General features: G+C 57.4%; 1 protein-coding gene across 1 annotated transcript in view; it reads left to right on the top strand.

Annotated features, from left to right (window-relative positions):
• The window catches only part of PMEPA1 (prostate transmembrane protein, androgen induced 1), a 58,233-nt gene that overhangs the window by 2,112 nt on the left and 36,990 nt on the right, over positions 1 to 19,131 (top strand). The window lies entirely within an intron of this gene.

Below are 19,131 nucleotides of genomic sequence, written 5' to 3'. Positions count from 1 at the left end.
TTACACACGGCCCCCTACTTTCTGGAAGAAAGCCCAGGGCAGGGAGGGACGTGATCTTAAAAATGCAGGTTTAGTGTAACATTTTGTTGCCAGTGCTAATCAGATTTTCCCAGAAACGCTGGATGAGCAAGCCTGAAGGTCTGGAGTTTCCTTCTACAGAAAGGATGGGAAGGAAGGAGGGAAGGGAAAGAAGAAGGAAGGAAAGAAGCGAACAGTGGCCACCGTGTATTTCGCATGTTGGGGTGTTTTTCGGGGAGAACGTTGCAGATGGATTTGGACTTGAGCTGCGGGGCGGTGTCCTGGTTGCTCCTCTCCTAGGAGAGGGGAGGTGCCTTTGGTAAGTCCCATAAGCTGGGCCTCAGTTTCCTCATCTGCAAAACGAGAACGTGGTGGTTGAAATCTGACATTCTGCCATCTCTCAAGATGAGGCCTCTGCCTTCCACGGTTTGGTTGGCGGCTCCTCTGCCAGAAGTGGCTCCCGGCCCCCCACCGAAGGGCTGGGTCCCTGGTGTGGTCTTCCCTGGCTCCAAATTTCAGACCTGGAAGGAGCCTGGGCCAGCTCAGGGTTCATGTCCTCATTTTATAGATGAGGAAGGTGGCGGTGGAAAGCTTTGCCCAGGTCCCCGGCCCACGCTAGACCCAGACCCAGGGTTATTTCTCACGTCGCGCACACACTGTCTCTTGAATTTGGAACTTGGGGCTGGAGGGGATCAGCCGCATCCTCTTTGCACCTGGGAGGATGGGCGCTGGGGGGGCTCTGAGGAAGCCAGGCATCTGGAAGGAGCTTGCCTTGACTTTCACAAGACGCCCCAGGGGCCCTGTCTTTTCTGAGAGTCAAGGGGTGAAGGATGCTGGCTGAGGGGAATTCCCAAAAGACACCCAATAGAAAAATACGCCATTCTTTTGAAAAGCCAGGGGTCTTGGCATTAAAAACAGCTGGCTCAAGTGACACCCCCCCCCCCCCCAGAGGTGGCAGCCGGGGAGTTCGCAATATGACCTTTGAGGAAAGGATTCCTTCCTCCTGGCGCGCGTTATTCCTGGCATTCTTGTTGACCTCTTTTCTGTTCTGCTGTGTCTCTTAGAAAGTCCCCCGTCTTTCTCCCCCAGCTTCTGCTTGAGACTTTTGGGGGGGAAGATAGATGCTAACCGTGCGCTCTGGACAGACGAATAATGGTGCTGCCCAGCTGTTGGCTCTTGGAGCATTTCCTGGGGGCCCCGGGAGATGCCTCTGCCTGGGACCCACCCTCCGCCTCGCCGGCCGTGTCTGCCGCTGCAGTTTTGTTTTTAATACCACCAGAGTCACTGGGCCTCTGACTCCTCTTCTGCAGCCAGTTCCAAACAAATATTCCAAAACACTGGAGACTGGGCTTTCAGAAACTCACAGGACACCCCGTTATCTGATGGTTTGCCGGCACGTGCTGTTCGTGCTTATCTCTTGCATGAATCCTCGTGTCTCTGCCTCGGCCCCAGGACAATCTGGGCCAGAGAGTTCCTCCTTGGGGGGTGGGAGGTTGTCCTGTGTGTTGGCTGTTCAGCAGCATCCCTGGCCTCCAGCCACTAGATGCCAGGAGGATTAGGATTCTAACCCCCCTCTCCAAGTTTGTAACAAATGAAAATGTCTCCAGACATTGCCACATGTCCCCTGAGGGGCACATTGCCCCTGGGTGAGAACCGGTGTTTTCATCAGTTACTGGTTTTTGAAAGGGGCTGGGGGGGGTGGGAGGAGAGATCTGAGTGCCCAGGAGATCACTTCCCTTCGGGAGTTGGTCCCTTTGAAGCCCTGTGGTTGCTGGCCAAGCTAGCACCTGCCACTCACTCGGCCTCTTTTGAGCGCCAGTTGTATGCCGCGCAGGAGAGATGGGGCTCCCTCTTGATGAAGTTTCCAGTTTTCGTCTTGGATTTGCCGTTTTTAGGAGGAGAGACTGGGGCCCCAGTGAGAGCTGATATTTCAGGATTTGAGGTCAACTGTGGATGTCGAGGGCCAGCTCTTTCCCCCTGGGCCTCTCGGCTGGGACTTGTAACCGCGTGTTTTCTGCCTGTCTGGGTTTTAGGTTGGAGCGCAAGAAGGGGCTGAGTTTTGGCTGGAATCTCAGGTCAGGCAGTTAACACTGCCTCCGGGGAGGTCTGGGTTAAGCCAGCTACACTGCCCAGCGCGACCCTGGGTCAGGGGTGAGCTTAGCGTTTGTCAAGATGCGAAAGGACTAATTGCTCCTGCGCATGCTCTCGTGTGCACGCACCCACAAACCCACACACACACATGCATACTCGAGTGTGCACACACACCTATATGCATGCACACGTATGTGTACTCACACACTCAGCTGCCTCCCGTCTGCCTTGCCTGCCAACTTCTCTTTGGGTTGGGAATAGTTATCACTTCTGGGCATATAAGAAAAGGGAAATAAGGGCACACATACGCACATTCTCTTCTGTAAGTTGTGCAAATTTACACTCCCTTCAAAAGAGCAGAAGGGAAATGGAGGGGTGTGTGAAGCTGCCAGGAGGGGAGGCTGCTGGGGAGGGTCTGGGGGCGGCCGCTTGTCTTCAGGGTGGCAAGATGCACTTGTCCCGGATAGTCTCGGAGCCTCCCACCCGGGCGCCCCAACGTACATGCCCCCACCTCCTCTCTCCTCTTGGCCCAGGGCCAGGGTTTTTAAAAGGGTTTATGGTTTGGACAGTTGTTGAAACGCAAGGAAGCCCTCCAGAGGAGGAGCTGGTGGTAGGACCCCCACAGAGAGTCTGTGTTCCTTCGCCTCTCAGGTATTTGTCATCCAGAGACAAAGTTTGCAAGTCCCTCTGGGTCTCGTCCTGCCCAGAGATGTAACTCCTACAAATTCACTTTCGGAGGCTGCACCCCTGCCAGCCTTGGGCTGATATGTGGCTCGCACGCCAGGGAAGGAGACCAAAGCTGGGGGGCCGTTTTGTGCTTTTTGAAGGGTGTAGTGTGCAAGCACTCGTGTGTGCGCGCGAGGTTGGGGGCACATGTTGGGGCCCTGTGCGCTAGCATGCCTGCTCCTCTTTGTGCCCTGGAGCAGTGAGGCTGCGCACACTGTGCCGGGGGCTTCCCGAGGCCGGGGTGGGGGCGGCACACTTCCCGGTTCAGATTCGGTTTTCTCTCGGTGGGCTGCAGAGAACTGGGGGCGTGAGTCCACCCAAAGGGGCCTCTGCCGCTCAGCTCACCGTTGTCACATGGGCCCTGTGTGGCCGTACCTTTCAGTTTCAGGGACCTGGACAGCTAAGCTAGATTTTGATAGAAAACTCCTGGGTTTTAGGTACCGGCAGTTCCTTCTTTTCCTCACCATGAGGGCCCCACAAAACCTGCCCGCAGACCCAGTCTGTAGGGTGGACTGCAGTGGGCAGAGAGTGTGGCCGGGGCGCAGAGGGACGGAGGCTCAGCCTGGCTCCAAAACTTGCTGGCTGTGTCACCTTTCACCGTCACTTGGCCCATCTGCACAGCAGCTCCTGTGTGCCGGGTGTTGTGCGTGTTCAGAGATGACTCGCGTGGGGTGTGGCCTGGTGTCAGGCACAGTCCATGTTCGTGGGAGGCAGTGATGACAGTGGGGGCGAATTGGACTCAGTCACCCACTGTGTCCCATCCGCTCGCGGTCACGCACTGGCGCACTGCCTGATGAGAAGGCCTTTGCCAGAAAAAAGTTTCCCCATCCCGGGGCTGGGTGCCGGCACTGGCTGGGAATGTTGGAATGAACAGGCCCAAGTGGGGGCCGTGACCTTGAAAGTGGAGGTAATTGATTATTTGTGTAACATTCCTTGTCCCTGCCAGGCCCACCGCAGACCGAGCTGGCAAAGCCCCAGTGTGCCCGGCCCTGGCCCCGAAGCCCCAGAGACTCTTGGGCCCCCGGCCGGGTTCCTGTAATGCACCGCCCGCTTCGGTGGGCAGAGGCTGGGCGGAGGGTGTGAGGCAGAAAACCTGGGCCGGAAAGTCAACACCACCCTGATGTCCAGCTCATAAGACGGCTGGGAGCACAGAGCTCTGGAATGGCTGATGGTTTGAGGCTCATGTTTTTGAAAATTAATTTCAATTTTTAATGAGTAACTGGTTGCGGGAGAGGAACCATCGGAGCCCCCCCAGCAGGTGCCGTGGGCACGGGTGCAGCTCCACTCTTACACTTCTCTGAGCATCTGGGTCTTTGCCTGCCCTTCCTTCTCCCCCAGGGGGCTGCACCCCTTCGTGCAGTCATGACAACGCGGAGCATTGACAGTCAACCTGGCTTTCCCTTCGGGTGACCCTACAAAGCCAAACCCTGACACCACGGGGTCTTGTCAGGACCTCGTCAGGCCCGGGCAGAGGTGTTTCACCAAACTGAGAGAGGTTTGCTAACAGGCTTCTGCACCCCACGGTGGGCCTGGAAAGGTGTGGGGCATCCCCAGGCTTTCCGAGAGCCACAGAACAGCTTCTCTCTTCTGTTTCCAGGGTGACTGATGGATTTCGCTTCCACTCCCTTTCTTAGTTGGATATGGAGAGCTTATCATGTGCCAGGTACTGGTGACGCATTTTTCTAAATCTTCAAAACAACTCTGCAAGAGAGCTGTGGCTATCCTCAATTTGCAGATGCAAAAATGGGATCAGAGAGGGTAAGACACTTGCTCCAGGTCACACAGCCAGGAACTGATGCTCTCTTGGGATTCAAACCTAAGCTCCCTGACCCCACAGCCCATGCTGCCGTGATTTCTTCCCCATGTCACCTCACCAACTCCCTGAGCCCCAGAATTTTAGTTCGCAAGACACAACATTGCAGAGGGGTTTTAGATTTTTGTCCTAAGACTGCAAGCCCAGGTTGGGCCATCCGTTAGCGAAGAACAGTGACACATCTCAGAGCGCCCTGTTGCGTCTGTTCCTCCCTGGCAGCACACTGGCTGTCTTTCATTGGAAAGTCTCCTGCAAACACGTGTCCCTTGTCAGGCTGCGTGAGGAGCTGGCATCTGGCCTCGGCCCCGCTCTCCAGCATCCCGGCACCATCACCCTCCGTCGTGGCAGGAGCTTGGTAAGCGGCCAGTGCCGTTCCCTGATGGACGGTATCTGTTAACCTTGCCCATGATTTCCAGGCCTCCCGGGGATCTGGCCAGAGCGAAGGTATGACAATATAGACTTCACAGGAGACGTATGTGGGACGTGGCGTCCGTTGGTGCTCAGCCCTTCAACACTTCATCACGCCCCTCCAGTGCTGTTCCAGGCACTGTTCCGGGTGCTGCGGAACGTCAGGGGACAAAGACAAGCCCTGCCCCCTGAGAGCTGCCCCTCTGGTGAGCAGACAGACAGAACACAGGAGTTCATTCAGGGAGTGGGGCTGAGAGGAAACCAGACCGGGGCTCCCTCAAGGCCTCTTGCAGGGCGGCCCCGGCTCCCAGACAGGCCATTCTGTTCCCGCCCCAGGAGCACGCCGTGGTCTCCCGGCGGCCGTCACGCGCATGAATGCTGTGTGATTAGTGGTGTTGTCTCTGGACTGAGGACCGTGTGTGTTTGTTCATTGTACCCCCCAGGGCTGTAGGTACCTCCTGTGTGTTCGAGGAGGGGAGGAGGTGGGTAGGGTGGGCGGGCAGCCTCCTGGAAGATTCTGGACAGGACAGGACGTAGTCAAGATAGAGACTCCGAAAAGCATCCTTTTTTGGGCCAGTGCAGAACCCCTCCTGAGCCGCCCTCAGCCTCCGTAGAGCAGAGGGGCGGGTGGGACCTGCCTCAGGGGGTTGTCAGACCGGGTACCCCAGTGGTGGCCCAGGGCATGATTCTGAATGCTCCAAGTAAGTGTCCACTGTTTTGGGCAGGAAGCTGTGCCTTAGTCCCCATCCTCCATCTCTTCTGGAAGCATCAGAACCACGCTAAGGGCAGGTGCACAAATCCAGGGCCGACACGCCCCCCGCTGCAGCACCATTGTCCTGGTTGGTCGAGGTTTCTCCGTGATCTCTTTAGTGCAGCTCAGAGCATCACAATGGCAAAAATGTGTGGCAGGGCCTGCCCCACACCCCAAAGGAGGATTTCTGGGGCGCTTGTTTTCTGCACATACTCGCTCCAGATTTGGAGCCATTTGCTCACTCGGACCCTTTTGCGCCCCAGGGGAGAGCCTGCGTTTGCTCCTGTGTGCCTTCGAGCTGCCACGGGTTGAATGGAGTTAGGCAGCTGCTGTGACCCCCCCTCGGAGGTATCGGCTGGTGATCAGATTTCCTGATGTTCCAGCAAATTCTAATATGTGTCTGTTTCTCACCCGGGTGGGAGTGGGAGGAAGAAGGAGGGGGTCGCTTGGCTTAGAATTGGTGCCGCCATAAACTCATTAGGATATATTTCAACTGCAATCATTCATTATTGTATCAGTGGCTTTAGGAAATGGCTCTACTGGCAGAAAAGAGAGTTTTAATTATTTGGTAACAAGTTTAAAATCCCCAGTGGCTCTGGGATCTGAATGCTGGATAAAGTTTGCTCCTGGCCTCCGCCAGCCAGCTTGTAAAGTTCCGCTGTCCTAGAAATGCCTGCGCCTCCCGGTGCTCAGGGCTGGCGGGGCTGGGCTCCCCGGGCTGCACACATCCCGCCTGGGGCTCTGACCACGCGGTCACAGGACGCCACCCTGCCTTTTAAGTTGGGAGAGATTGTCCCACATCTTTGTCCCTACGACGGACTTTGGTGGTGAAGGCGGGGGACAGCTGTCCCGAGTGATAAACTTCTGCATGATCTCGGCTCACAGTGGATGTTCAATAAACTGTGGAGCTGTTGGTGAATGATGGATTTCTGGCGTTCCTCGGTTTCCCTGGGGCTGCTGGGAGCATGCAGTGATGTTCTCTGAATGCCGGCATCTGATGGGGTCTGTCTGTGACAGGTGTCACCCTTTGTCGTCACTGATGGGGTGGCACTGACTCCTGGCCTGCGAGGTGTGTAGACTTCAGGGGTGGGAGACTCTCTGCTGGTCCTGAAGGTCATCAGGAGCTGGTGTTTCCATCGTGGCTTTGGAGGGGGGTGTGAAAGTGAGAAATCCGTCTGTGGTTTTGTTGGGGCGTCCGTGATTCAGAATACGGAAATATGTGCTTTTATGGATAAAAGCGCGTGCCTCTGTGTATATAAAACATAGTATGCATTTCACGTTGACAATGTGCAGAATATTTTTAAATGTGTTTGTTCGACCCCCCGAGGCTGGGAGGCTTCTCTGAGGTCCCTCGATTGGAGGCCGCAGCGGGGACCCTGCCTCCCACAGCTGTGCCCAGGCCTGAGCCTGAGCCTTCCCCCGGCTCTGCCCTGGGCTCCCCCAGGCAGGTGCATCAGGGCTTCCGGCTGTGTTCCTAGAAGCAAGAGAAGTGGGGAGCTGAGGCAGTTTCCCAGCCAATTTGGAGAGGTGAACTACCCTTTCCCAAAAGAGGCTTTTCAGCCCTGATGCTCTTGGAGACCTGGTCCCCAGCTGCTCCTCTAGGGACGATCCCGAGAGACAGCTCTGCACCCCGCTTGCTGTGCTTTGCCCGTGACGGTCCAGGCAGCTGGCGGTCAGTGGGGCTGCCGGCTGAGAGCGTAAGCCAGCGTCCGCTCGGCTCTGTGCCCTCCTGTGTCGGTTTGCCCACAAGGGTCGGACATCCCTGTGGGGATGCCTTCGGCCTTCTCAGAGGCTGTCTGATACAGTTTCTACGCCTGGCCAGCAAGGTCCAGCCCCAGCCCGGAGGGTGATTCATCCCAGAGGCCACACTGCCCTTAGAGAGGGTCAGCATTTGCACGTGGCCACAGCAAACGCTGTTTCTTCATCCGCCTAAGTTTCATAGCAGGTAAAATAGCTTTGATCTGAAACACCTCCAGTTGATGTCAGTTGAGAGATGGTGTGAGAGCTGGGTGGTTGTAGATGACGTGTTTCAAAATCCCCATCACAGAAAGGAGACTCTCTATGTTCTTTTATGACTGCTACCCCTAAGGAATAAAAAATGAAAGTTAATACCAAGACGTTTACTAAAACTTACTCTATATATGTTATTTCCTTTACGTGCTCACGCGGCTACACGTTTTAAGGACCTCGTCAAGTTCTTAAATAACCCTCCAGAAGAAAGTAGAGAGTGAAGTCGGGGGAGGTCCTCGCCGTCCCTGGGAGCCCGGCAGAATTTGGTGCCTGCTCCCTCCCCATTTTGCAAATTCCCAAGTCTTCAGGCTGATACGCTGTAGCTGGTCACAGCTCTAATTGCCTTCCTAAAAACAATTTAGTCGGTAATAATTCTGTAAACCTATGAATCAACTTTGCGCAAACACCCTGAGTAATTTCTTTGTTCTTTTCTTTCGCTTTGTAATTGGTGTCTGTAAAAGCCAAAGGTTTGGTCTTGCGGAAGGCATGATTCATCTGTTGGTGTCTGTGCCACCCCGTTATCGTTCAGTCATTTCAGAACGCCGTCGCGGTGAGCCGTGAGTGATTCATACGGGGCTGAGCTTAGCAGCCCATGGGGTCACGGCCATCGGAGGAAACTGTTTTTTTTAATCTATTTATGATATGGGAGAAAGAGGCAGGTGTACTGAGATGATGGAGAGGGTGTCAATTACATCGGTGCACATCACCGATGAAATAACACTGAGCAGCCCTTTAAACACCTCTCTGCTGCTGTGGATCGTTACGATGGATCACAGCTAACTGCACTGCTATCTGGGGTCCGTCTCGCCTGTGCTTATGGATCCCGATCTCCAAGCAGCCTGGCGGGTAGGGACACCCCATCAAACTTGGAGCAGAGTTTCGAGTCAAAAGCCACAAATGCAGAGAATGTCGCCTGGCACAGCTGAAACATCCAGGCTTCAGGGTCAGGGGCTGCTCCCCATACCCTTCTTGCCTCTCTTACCCTTGTTAGATGTTAGCAGTTGTCAGGCCTTTCGTTATTCTGCAAAGTGTGTGAATTCACACGTGGAGCTGTTGATTTTGCCTAATTTTATTAGTTACTTTTGGCCCTAAATAACACTGTCCCCATCTTCCTATCCAGAGGGTAATTAGAGATGCTTGCTACGTGGCCCAGAGCTGTGATTATGAGTCCAACTTCTAGTTGTCTGTATAAATCTAGAAAGTGCCTGCAAGTGCAGAATCCAAAAGTTGCTTGTGTTTGGTTGAGGAATGTTTTTTTTTCCTACAGTCTCTTTCTCTGGTTGATTCTCCATCTGCATAACTCGCTCCCCTGTAAACTGCCCTCTCCACCGAATGAGGGCCTGGCTTGGGTCTGTGTGATCCCCAGCTCCTGGAACCCTTTAGGTAGAGGAGAATCCAGCCAGTGTTTATCGAGCTGCTTTGTGACTTTCAAGATGTGGATCAGGGATGAGTGCATGGCACTCGGCCCAGCACTTCCCTTCCTGCCCGTGACAGACATTGCTAATCGATCACAGCATGCACTCTTGCTGGGCTCAGATTCTCCCCAGGTGGTGCTCCACTCCCGGCCAGGGGTCAGAGTGGGCTCGAGTGCTGAGATCACTGTGGACGATCCTCGTGAGGAAGGCTGGAAGTTGTCTGTGCAGAGAAATGGCCAGCCGAGAGAGCAGAGAGGGCTCAGGACTTCTGGGAGGAGAGGAATTGCTCCTCCGCGCTGCCACCAGGACTCCATCTGCTCCTCGTGTCACGTGGGGGCCCTCTGGGCTGCCTCACAAGTCAGGAACCATCCCTCTGAATTCTAAGGACGTGCCACACCTGGAGGGACCCAGCCCCGTCTTCAGCTGTCAGGCCTGGCTCCCTCCCAGGCCTCCGGACTTGTTCCTGGTGAGATCTGGAGTAGGACCCCACCCATGTTGTTAGTCCTCAGCCCCCCAGCTTCATTGGCCTTTCTTTAAAATCGGGGTCACAAATTCAAATGGCGCAGAAGCCTCCGTGTCACCTTGACAGCTCTTTCCCCAGAGGACTTAAGCCCTATCCTAAGCTTATGGCAGCATTCCTTCACACTCTAGTGAGAATGAGCCCTGGCCCCTTTCCCCAGAATAGACTCAGGCTGGTGGGGGTGAGGTTCAGGAAGAACAAGAAAGGGGAGAGGCTGGGAGGCAGGCAGCATTCGGGGATGAACACCCAGCACCCAGCAGCTTTATCTGTCTGGTGATTTTCTTGGCATTTGCCGCAGCGATATTGTGGCTTTTCCAACCCTAGCTATTCCGACTGACGGTCGCGGACACTCACCAAGTGCTGCGCACGCCTGGCCTCATTGGTCCTCATGGCACCTCCCTGGGCATGCGAGGAGGCAGAGCTGTGTCACATGCCTGGGTGCAGGAGGTCACCCTAAGCTTCAGAACCACCTGTCTCCCGTGTAAGGTGTGGCCGTCGTCAGGCCTCTGCGTTCGCCCACAGGCTTTTCCAGCTGGGCCTGCACCCCCTCGGTCCCTCTTCACACTCTCCCCTTCTTGGAAGGGTCATCGGGCTGTGATCCTGGGGCTCAGGGCTGGACAAAGCAGAAATTTGTCCAGCATCAGGCTGCAGCTGAAGGGAGAAGGGGTCACTGACCTGTGGGGTGCTGGATAGAGCCTGGGGTCCCCCAGGGGGGTGCCTTGTGAGAGGGGGTGAGAAGCAAGCCCTGAGGACATTAGGACTGGAGGCCCTCTCCAGCCCCCTCTAAACTCAGCTCTTCTCAATCCTGGCCGAACAGGAAAGCCACCTGGGGGTCTGCACCACTGACAGTTGGCTGCACCCCAGGCCAGTTCCTGGGGTGGGTGGGGCGACTGGTAATTCCAGGGTGTGGCCCATGCAGCTTCCCTGGGCCGGCGGCATACACCCATCCTAGGCCCGTGAGCAGAGGTTTAGTGAGGGGAGGGAGGAGACCCAGGCCGGTCGGCAGCCCCGAGGCCTTCCGGCACCAATCTGAGGGAACCGCTAGTAATGTCATTGCAAGGACATCCCGTGCTGACGGGCTCTGTGCGTGCAGGTCAGTGCTCCCACTGCGTGCATCTCTCCTTGAGTTGGGCAGTGATACTGCGGGGCCTGTGAGCACTGGCATCGTCCGCATGGTCCAGCGCGGGGCTAGCCCGTTCTGCCGTGTCCCGGATCAGGTGATTGTGACAGCGGGGCCACCCTGAGGCCTCCTGCCAGCGCAGAGTGGGGGGGTTACCTGGGGATCGGTGGGCAGTGTGGTGGCCTGGGACCTGTCTGCTTTTGTCTTTAGTTCAGGTAACGGTGGGGGCACACGGCCTGGGCACAAGATGTCACCAGGATCAGGATGCCTGGCGTCCGGGCCCTGTGCTCCCTGAGGCTGGCGGGCCGCGGCCCTGACCCTGTGCTTCCGTTGGAGCTGCCCCTGGTCTTTGCCGTCTGGGTCCTTGATGACCTACGAGAGGCCTCTGCTTCCCTGGGTGTGGCACATCGCTTCTTGGACGGGGGTTCTTGGCACAGGGGGTGGAAGGGAGAATCACAGAGAGGCGGGAACAGGGCGCTGGCTGGCCCACCATCGAAGGTGGAATGTTCCAGACACAAGGTTTTCTTGTCCCTGATGCCCCAGGTGAGCCCATGCTCATATCTCTCTCCCTGCCGTCTCCCCTCCCTCCTCTCTTCTCGGTTTTCTTCTCTGAAATGGGCATAATCGAACCACAGGGCTCTTGTGAGAAGGCGGCAGATCCTGCAGAGATGTCACCAGCCACCCTTCTCTCCTCTCGGGCTGTTAGACTTCTTGGACCCGTGTTTTCCTGCTGTGATGTGTTTACTGAGGTGTAATTGACAGAGAGAGTGCACAGACAGAAGTGCACATTGTGGTGAGTTGTGCAAAGGTGTGTGTGGGCCTCCACAGCTGTCCGGGTGGGCACCCATAAGGCCCCCTGCCCCTTCCAGTCTGCACCTGCCCCCTGCGGCTGTCACTGCAGATTCAGTCACCAGAGGTGACATGTTCCTAGTCGGGGACTGTGCGTCCGAGGAATCCTGCTGGACGCTCCCTCTTGTTGTCGGCTTCTCTCTGTCGGCCTCCCCGCTGTGGGCGCCATCCATGTGGTGTGATGTGTATCAGAAAGGATGCCTGTTTATTTCTGGGGAGCATTCCATTGTGTGCATGGTCCTCGGGCTGCAGTTTTGAACAGGGTCACAGAACTGAGAGGGCCACGCTGGGCCCGGACGAATGACTTTGGTGAAATTCCAGACGCCTCCGCAGGAAAAGGGTTTTGTAACCTGAATCTGGGCTCCGCAAACGGGTCCCCGAGCCCGGGCGCCTGTCCAGCACCAGCCAGGAGGACTCAGCATGGCGGCAGAGCCCTCGGAGACTCCCATGCAGGCCACGCCTCTGCCGCCTGGCCCCCCTCCGCCGGCCGCCCCTGCCAGCCCGCCTCACCTGGCCTGCATTCCTGCGAGGGAATGAGGATGTGGGTGACCCCAGACAGGTGTGAATCATGTCTGGGGAGGCGGTTACTCAGCGGCGGTGGGCACCGAGCCTTGTTCTTGCGGCTGCCAGCTTGGACCTCAGGACGGAGCTGGGGAGTTGGGATGTCCCTCATTGGAGAGCGTGGGGCCGGCAGATGTGGTCCCCGTCCCCTCCTCTCTGCATTCTATGAAGAAGAAAATGACAACCACAGAGGGGCCCCAGAGTCAGGGTGCCAGTTCAGGACAGTGGCTCCATCCCTTACCAGCTTTGTGACCCCAGTCCTCACTTCTTCATCTGTAAAATGGGGATGTGAGTAAGTGTTCTGACTTGTTTGGGCTGTATGTGACAAGAGTTCACTCTTTATTTACTGATTGCCCGCCTTGCGCGGGGCACCGTGTTCCCTGGAGCCCCTGCGGGAGCCACTCTTACTAGACCCGTCCTTCACGTGGCCAGACTGAGGCTCAGAGGACAGAAGTCACTTGCCCAAGGGCACACCACTGGTAATTGGCTGAGCTGGATCTGGAACCCAGCGAAGCCGCTTGTGTCATAACTACCCTGCCTTTAACTTTGGAGAAATCGGCAGACCCAGAGCAAACTGGTAGCCCGTGGGAAATTTTAGTTGGCGTGTGGATGGCTGTTTCACATTTAATAGTTATGTCCTTAGGTTAATGTATGTTAAACGTAAGTCAGGAAAAGTAGAGCAAGCACATTCATGATTTCAAGAAGATTGTTTAAGACAAGGCTGAGTGGTAAGAGTGAGTCAATTGATTATTCATTTAAAAGTAAAATATTAAGGAATTTTTGTCCCTTTGATGGGTATTTGGAAATGGCGGAAATCAGGAAGGCGGGCTGAGAGCCACGTCTCAGGCACGTCCCTCGGAGTCCTCAGGGGTCTTAATAAGCAATTACAGACCCACGGGGCCTCCTGCAGAATGGAAGCGCTCCTCTCTTTGGCCTTCGAAGGTCACCCAGCTGTTCATTCAAAGGTCGGGGTCAACTCGATTCTAATGAGATCGAGGTCATGGGGTCGCGTCGCCCTCAAAAGTTCGCAGGCGGGGAATTGTGGGTGGAGAGGGGATCACCAATCTCTCCTCCAGGCGCACAGCTCAGAGCGGCTTCCAGCAGGCGACGGGCTTACCACCTCTGGGTGGTGGGGAAGCCCACGCTTCGCCCCCTTGGTCTCACAGTGCCCCTGGCAGCTTGCAGGAGAGCGTGTCCGAGGCCCGCCCTGCCGTGGCTGTGTGTCATCTGGATCTGTGCATGTGTGTTAACTAACATCTCTACAGTCTTTTTTGTAGTGGGAAAAATCTCCTTCCTTCAGTTGCCCTAACTGTGCCTGAAATGGTTGATACTTTGCGGAATAGATCTGACTTGTTGCCTGGCCCCCTAGTGCAACCTTTGGGCTCTAGGGGGAGGGAGACACAGTGGGAAGCAGAGGCCTGGTGTGTCTGGCTCTGGGCCTCACAGGGGCGCGTGAGCTCCTGACGTCAGACCTGCCGTCTGCTGGATGCCCCACCGTCACCTGGTCCCTGCTGGGAAATGTCCTGGTGACAGAGGTGTTGGGAGGAGTTCTGCCACCTGTCCGGCTTAGGGTTTGGCAGGGCTGTGTCTATTTCTATTACTTTCAAAACAGTTTGCGTGAGACATGCGGTGAAGGGGCTGTTTGAGACTGGAATTGAACCTCCTTCGAGGTGTCAGAGCGCCCTCCGAGGGACGCACTCGGTGAGGCTGGTCTGGCTGGGGTGAGGCAGGCTCCCTGCCAAGGAGCTCCCAACCCGGAGACCTTCCTGGCCCTGGCCCTGGTCCTAAAGCCCTCAGAGGAAAGGGTGAGGAGCCTCTGGCCTCGCTTGCCGGGCAGGACAGAGCACTCGGGCTGGCTCCCGCCCTCTCTCATCCTGGGCCTGCCTGCCACCTGACTACCTGTCTAGGAATTTTTATTGCAGCCCACAGAGGCATTGCACTTGGCTGGAATGTGAGCGATCCTGGCTGCACGGGTGGGAATGCCGAGGCGGAGGCCCAGGCTGCTCACAGGGCGAGTGTGGCTGTGGTGCCGCTGCCTCAGGGCTGGCCTGGTTTTTCTGCTCTCTTTGTGCTCTGCTTCTGCCCACTTGGTTCTGGTTAGACCACTTCGTGGGAGACCTACTGACCCACAGCAGGGGCTGAGTCTGCACCGATTATGACGAGGTGTGAAAGCTGGGAAAATAACCCTAAGAGTCACAGCACTTAGGCGGCCCGTTGTGTCCCTAAGAACGTTGCCCGGCCCCCTCCCTGTAGAGTGGAGCCTCCTGGCACCCCTGGCGGTACCTGCTGTCTTTGGTCCCATTGCGCAGATGTGCGCACTGAGCTTTAGGTCTCATGGCTGGTGAGTGGCAGCCAGGACTCGAGCCCCAGCAGTCGGGCTCCCGTGCCCGCTGACTTGTCTGAGTGTGGGCTGTGGGCTCGGCCGAGGGACAGTGGTGGCCACTTGCAGGTCTCAGCAACCTTGCTGTCTGCCACCAGTCACTGGAGAGAGGGTGGCTCAGGGCTCTGGGAACTCTGGCTTTTCCCTCCACCCTGAAGAGGGCCCAGGGGAGGCAGGTGTGGACGGAGGGGCCCCAGGCTCAGGCTGACTCTGGCTTCCGCAGGCCACCCTGCCGTGGATGCCCAGCCAGCGGCGCCGGCCGGCGTGGGAGAGGCTGCTCTGCCTGTTCGCCACCTGGCAGCCTCAGCCCTCCCGGAATTCCTCCCGGGGCCAAGAGTGCCATGCCTGTCCCCCGCCGCTGCAGGCCGTGGAGATCCAGGGTCCTCTGAAGGAGCGGCGGCCTGAGCAGAGGAGGGGGCTTCTAGAGGAGCCCTAGGCCCAGGGACCATGAGGTTGGGGGCTCCCCCTCTTCTCCTCGCCATCCGTGGTTTCCTGCCTCTGGCCCTGACAGCCCTGTTGCCTGCGCCAGCCCCATGGTTCCCTGGGCACACATGATCTGAACTGACCAGAGGCTGCACCTGACGCCTGCAGCCCGTTGGAGTCCTCGCTGAGGCCAGACCCGCTGTGTCGACGAGAGCGAGTGGGCACTTGAGGCCCCAGACCAGAGAAGGGAGGCAGTGCAGCTGGGTGTGGAGCCAGACGGCTGGGTCCGACGCCCACCGCCCAGGAGCGTGTCCTTGGGGCCGCTGCCTTCCTCTGAGCCTGTTTCCTCATCTGTAAAGTGGGGGTCGTCAGTCACCCACCTCGTAGGATCCCAGTGAGGATGAAATGAAAGAAGACAGCCCTGCTCAGCGCTGGGCGCCTTGTAACTGCTCCGGAAATGTGCCCTGTTCTGTTACGAACGCGTGGTCCACGTGGCGGCAGAGATGGCTGCCTACAACCCAGGACCTGCCTGTGAGAAGGGAGGGGAGAATGGAGAAGTTAGAACGGGGCCTTGAGGCGTGAGTAGTTCTGCGCAAGGAGAGGTTTCCCTGGTGAGAGAACAGGTGCCACCCCTCCCGCCACGTCCAGGGCTCTGTTCTCCCTGCTCCCCAGATGGGGAAGAAGAGGCCCACTCATCCAAGACCACACAGTGGGTGGGGGGGTGGGCGTTAGAACTGAGCTATGGGCGCCAGAGCTGGGGCGGAGCCCCGTGTGCATGTGTCACAGACAAAATCTAGACCAGGAGCTGGTGCCCCTGGCCCCACCCCGCTGTGCAGCCTCGGGCCGTTTCTTCCTGCTCTGGGAGGGCTGGGCGTGATGGCTCCTGCCCACGGCCACTCTGACTCGTGAGTTCCCACAGCAGGGAAACGCTCTCCCCACACCCCACAAGAGCCAGGAGAGCAGTTGCAGGGACGAGGAGCCGCTGTCAGCAAAGAGGGGCTCCCCAGACTCTGCCCCTTGGGCCTGCCGCCTGCCCTGCCTGGCACCTCCTTCACCCTCGCCACAGCGGCCCACAGCCCCTTTGTGATGGGCACTGCATCGTGATCGTGGCTGGGTCCCTGCTGGTCCTGAACCTGCCCCCCGCCCCCAGCCCCCAAGCCTGCCCAGGGACCCCCGCCCAGCCCCTGCTGCAGGCCCCCTTGTGGGTGTGCTGATGGAGAGGAAGAGCTGGGGATGGAGGAGCCCCTTGTCCCACAGGAATAGGGGGCCACAAGGCTGGGGTGGAGCATGTCATCTGTAATTTTGTGCTCATTTAGGAACCTCCTTGGTGGGTAATTTTCCTAGTATTTCACTCCTTCATTCATGAACTCGTTCAGCAGCTGTTTTGAGCACCTACTGTGCGTTGGGCCTGATGATCTGGAAGCATCCAGTCGTGAAAGACAGACACAAACTTGAGTGTGGCAGACAGGAGCTAAGAACACCAGTGACTGTGGGCCACAGCTTCTCAGAAGTCCTGCAGGAAAAGACGGGGCGGGCCTGGACCATTTTTCTGTGTTGATTCCCTTTCCCATCAACCTTGTACACTGGTGTCCTGGGTCCCATGGTGTGGACTCATCCTAATTTATCAGGGGCAGTAGTTCTTAACTTGGAGACGGAACTTAGAAAGAGACACACTTCGAGACTTTCCCTCTGGGGTACTGATCCGGACACCTGGGTGGGCCAGGAACCTGCATTTGTGGTTTTCTTGTAGGAGATAGAGATTCAAGAACCCCGGGTCCTGGATCCTAATCGCAGGGGCGCTGGCCATACCGATGGTTCGGGTGGGTCGGGGCTGGCGGGCTTTCACTTTCAGAGCATCCTTTCAGCCTCTGTCCCCTCTCTGAGGGTTTCCCAGGACAGATTCCCGTGGTGGAATCCGGGGCTGTCCCGTGTGCCTGGTCTTCCAGCTTCTGCCATGTTTCCACGTGACCCCTCAGCATGCCCATAGCCGGGGGTCCCGTCCCTAAAGACATTATTCACGTTTTTCCCTCTTGTTTCACAGGGAGATAGCGCGGTTCTTCTGATCATGGAAAGTGATATATGCTCCTTATTTAACAAAAATCCCAAGAATTTGATAAATGACAAAGACAAAAGTCAAAATGTCTGTAATCACATCACGAGGAGGTCAGTGTATTCTGTCCCAGGGCATTTGCATCGACAGCTGATAAAGGGGAGGTGGGTGCAGCCCCCCAGCAGACTTTGGGAGGGTGAGGGAGACGTCCCCACCAGGTTGTCTGTGCCCGGTCTCAGCTGCCAGCGTCCCCTCCCTGGGACAGGTGGGGTTGGAGGCTGCCTGGGGTCTTGCGCTGATTCCCCGGCAGTCCTGGTCGCCTGGACAGCGAGCCTTGAGCTCCTTGTCTGTCAGCTGGGCCGGTGCCCTAGTTCCTGTCTCCAAGCAAAGGTGGGGCCAGTGGGTGTCTGTAGGGCTCGGCCATTGCCTGGCACCAAGCCCCCGTTGATCTCGGGAGCTACGGTGATGCAGCCCCTCACCTCCAGGGCCCACACAGCCCGGGCAGTGCTGCTTCTGTGTCCTTTGGTAAATCCAGCTCCTGAGTCAGACTTTCTCTCAAAATCGAAGGCTTCTGCTGGTAAAACAAGAATGAAAACCACAGGTCTGATTTGAGCCTCTCTTTTTACAGACAGGGGATCCCTGAGACCCAGAGAGGGTAAGTAGGGCCTGGGGTCACACAGCCAGCAGCCACGGCCAGGTCTCCAGGAATGTGTCCCCTCCGCCACCTGGAGCAAGGCCTTCCTGATGCAGGAAGACCCCACAGTCCCTGCTGGGGACTCTGCACTCTTGTCACTTCAGCCCGGAGTACACATAAAGCTTCTACACTGATCATCACGATCGACAGCTGACACTGTGGGTGCCGCCTGGCCCCAGGCGCTGTTCTCGGGGTGTCCCGGGAATGAGTTCCTTCAGGGACGGGCCGAGGGACCCCGCGTTTCATTTGGAGATGGCGTGTCCAGCCTTGGCTGTGACCCAGGCTGGATCCCTGGTGCCGTGCTCTGGCCCAGGAGGGACGGGCAGTGCACGAGACCCAGAGGTGGACTGTCGAGAGCCAGCCCTCTCCTCGCCCCTCTGCCCTGCCGCTGGCCTTTCCGCCCAGGAGGCCGGGCCTCCCTCCCCGTCTCACAGTGCCCCGTTCTCACAGTCAGCCTGGCAGTCTAGACACTCTCGCTCCTGCTCGTTCTGGAGGGTCAGGGATGCGCAGTGGCCCCAGCGAGTGGGGTTTGGGCCAAGGCAGGAAGAAACCTTCCCCGAGAGAAGAAAGGCGTGGGGGGGGGGGGGTGCCAGGAGCCCAGCCTCAAGGGGGCAGCCGTGTCTCAGAGAGTGACCAGCAAGACATGTGCTGGTTTATGGTGAGGGGGCAGCTCCTGACAGAAACGCGCTCTGAGACCCCCTCAGGCCTGTGCGCCGAGCTGCGTAGCCAACACCGTCTGAGTGAAACCACAGCCCGTGCCAGGGCGTCTGGGCCAGGCTGCCCGGTTGAGCCCGAGGGCTAGAGCCAGGCCCGAGCCCCAGAAACCCTGTGGGAAGAGATGCAGCTGTGCCGTGTCCTCCAGCCTCCACCCCTTTCGGGGTGCTCGCGATGTCTGGGGGCTTCACAGAGGGCAGAGCAGACAGAAACATCCCTGAGATCTGAACCCTGGAGCCACCTCGTCCCGTAGCGGTTGGTGACCGGAAGCTCAGGGTGTGTGCTACCTGGCAGCTGGCGCTGGCCAAGGAGAAACGCAGAATCTCCAGTTTGACGCTCTGGCTTCAGGCCCGGTTCATGACCAGCAAGGTCTGTCACCTCTTAGAGCCTCAGTCACCTCATCTGTAGAGTGGGGACGTGAATGGGGCCCCAGTAATTCCTCACACGGAGAACCAATGCGGTGGTGTTGGGAGATAATCCTTGGCCCCTGCCTGGCACAGTGAGCGCCGTCACTTTAATGTCGGTGATTGTGACATTGTTCAGTGTTGGGATGGGGAGGAACCTGCAGGCCCCCTCCCGGCCAGGAGC

The sequence above is a fragment of the Equus asinus genome, chromosome 15 (assembly GCF_041296235.1).
Source record: "Equus asinus isolate D_3611 breed Donkey chromosome 15, EquAss-T2T_v2, whole genome shotgun sequence".
Lineage (NCBI taxonomy): Eukaryota > Metazoa > Chordata > Mammalia > Perissodactyla > Equidae > Equus > Equus asinus.
The sequence above is the reverse complement of the archived record's forward strand: the minus strand, read 5'-3'. Positions and strand labels throughout refer to the sequence as shown.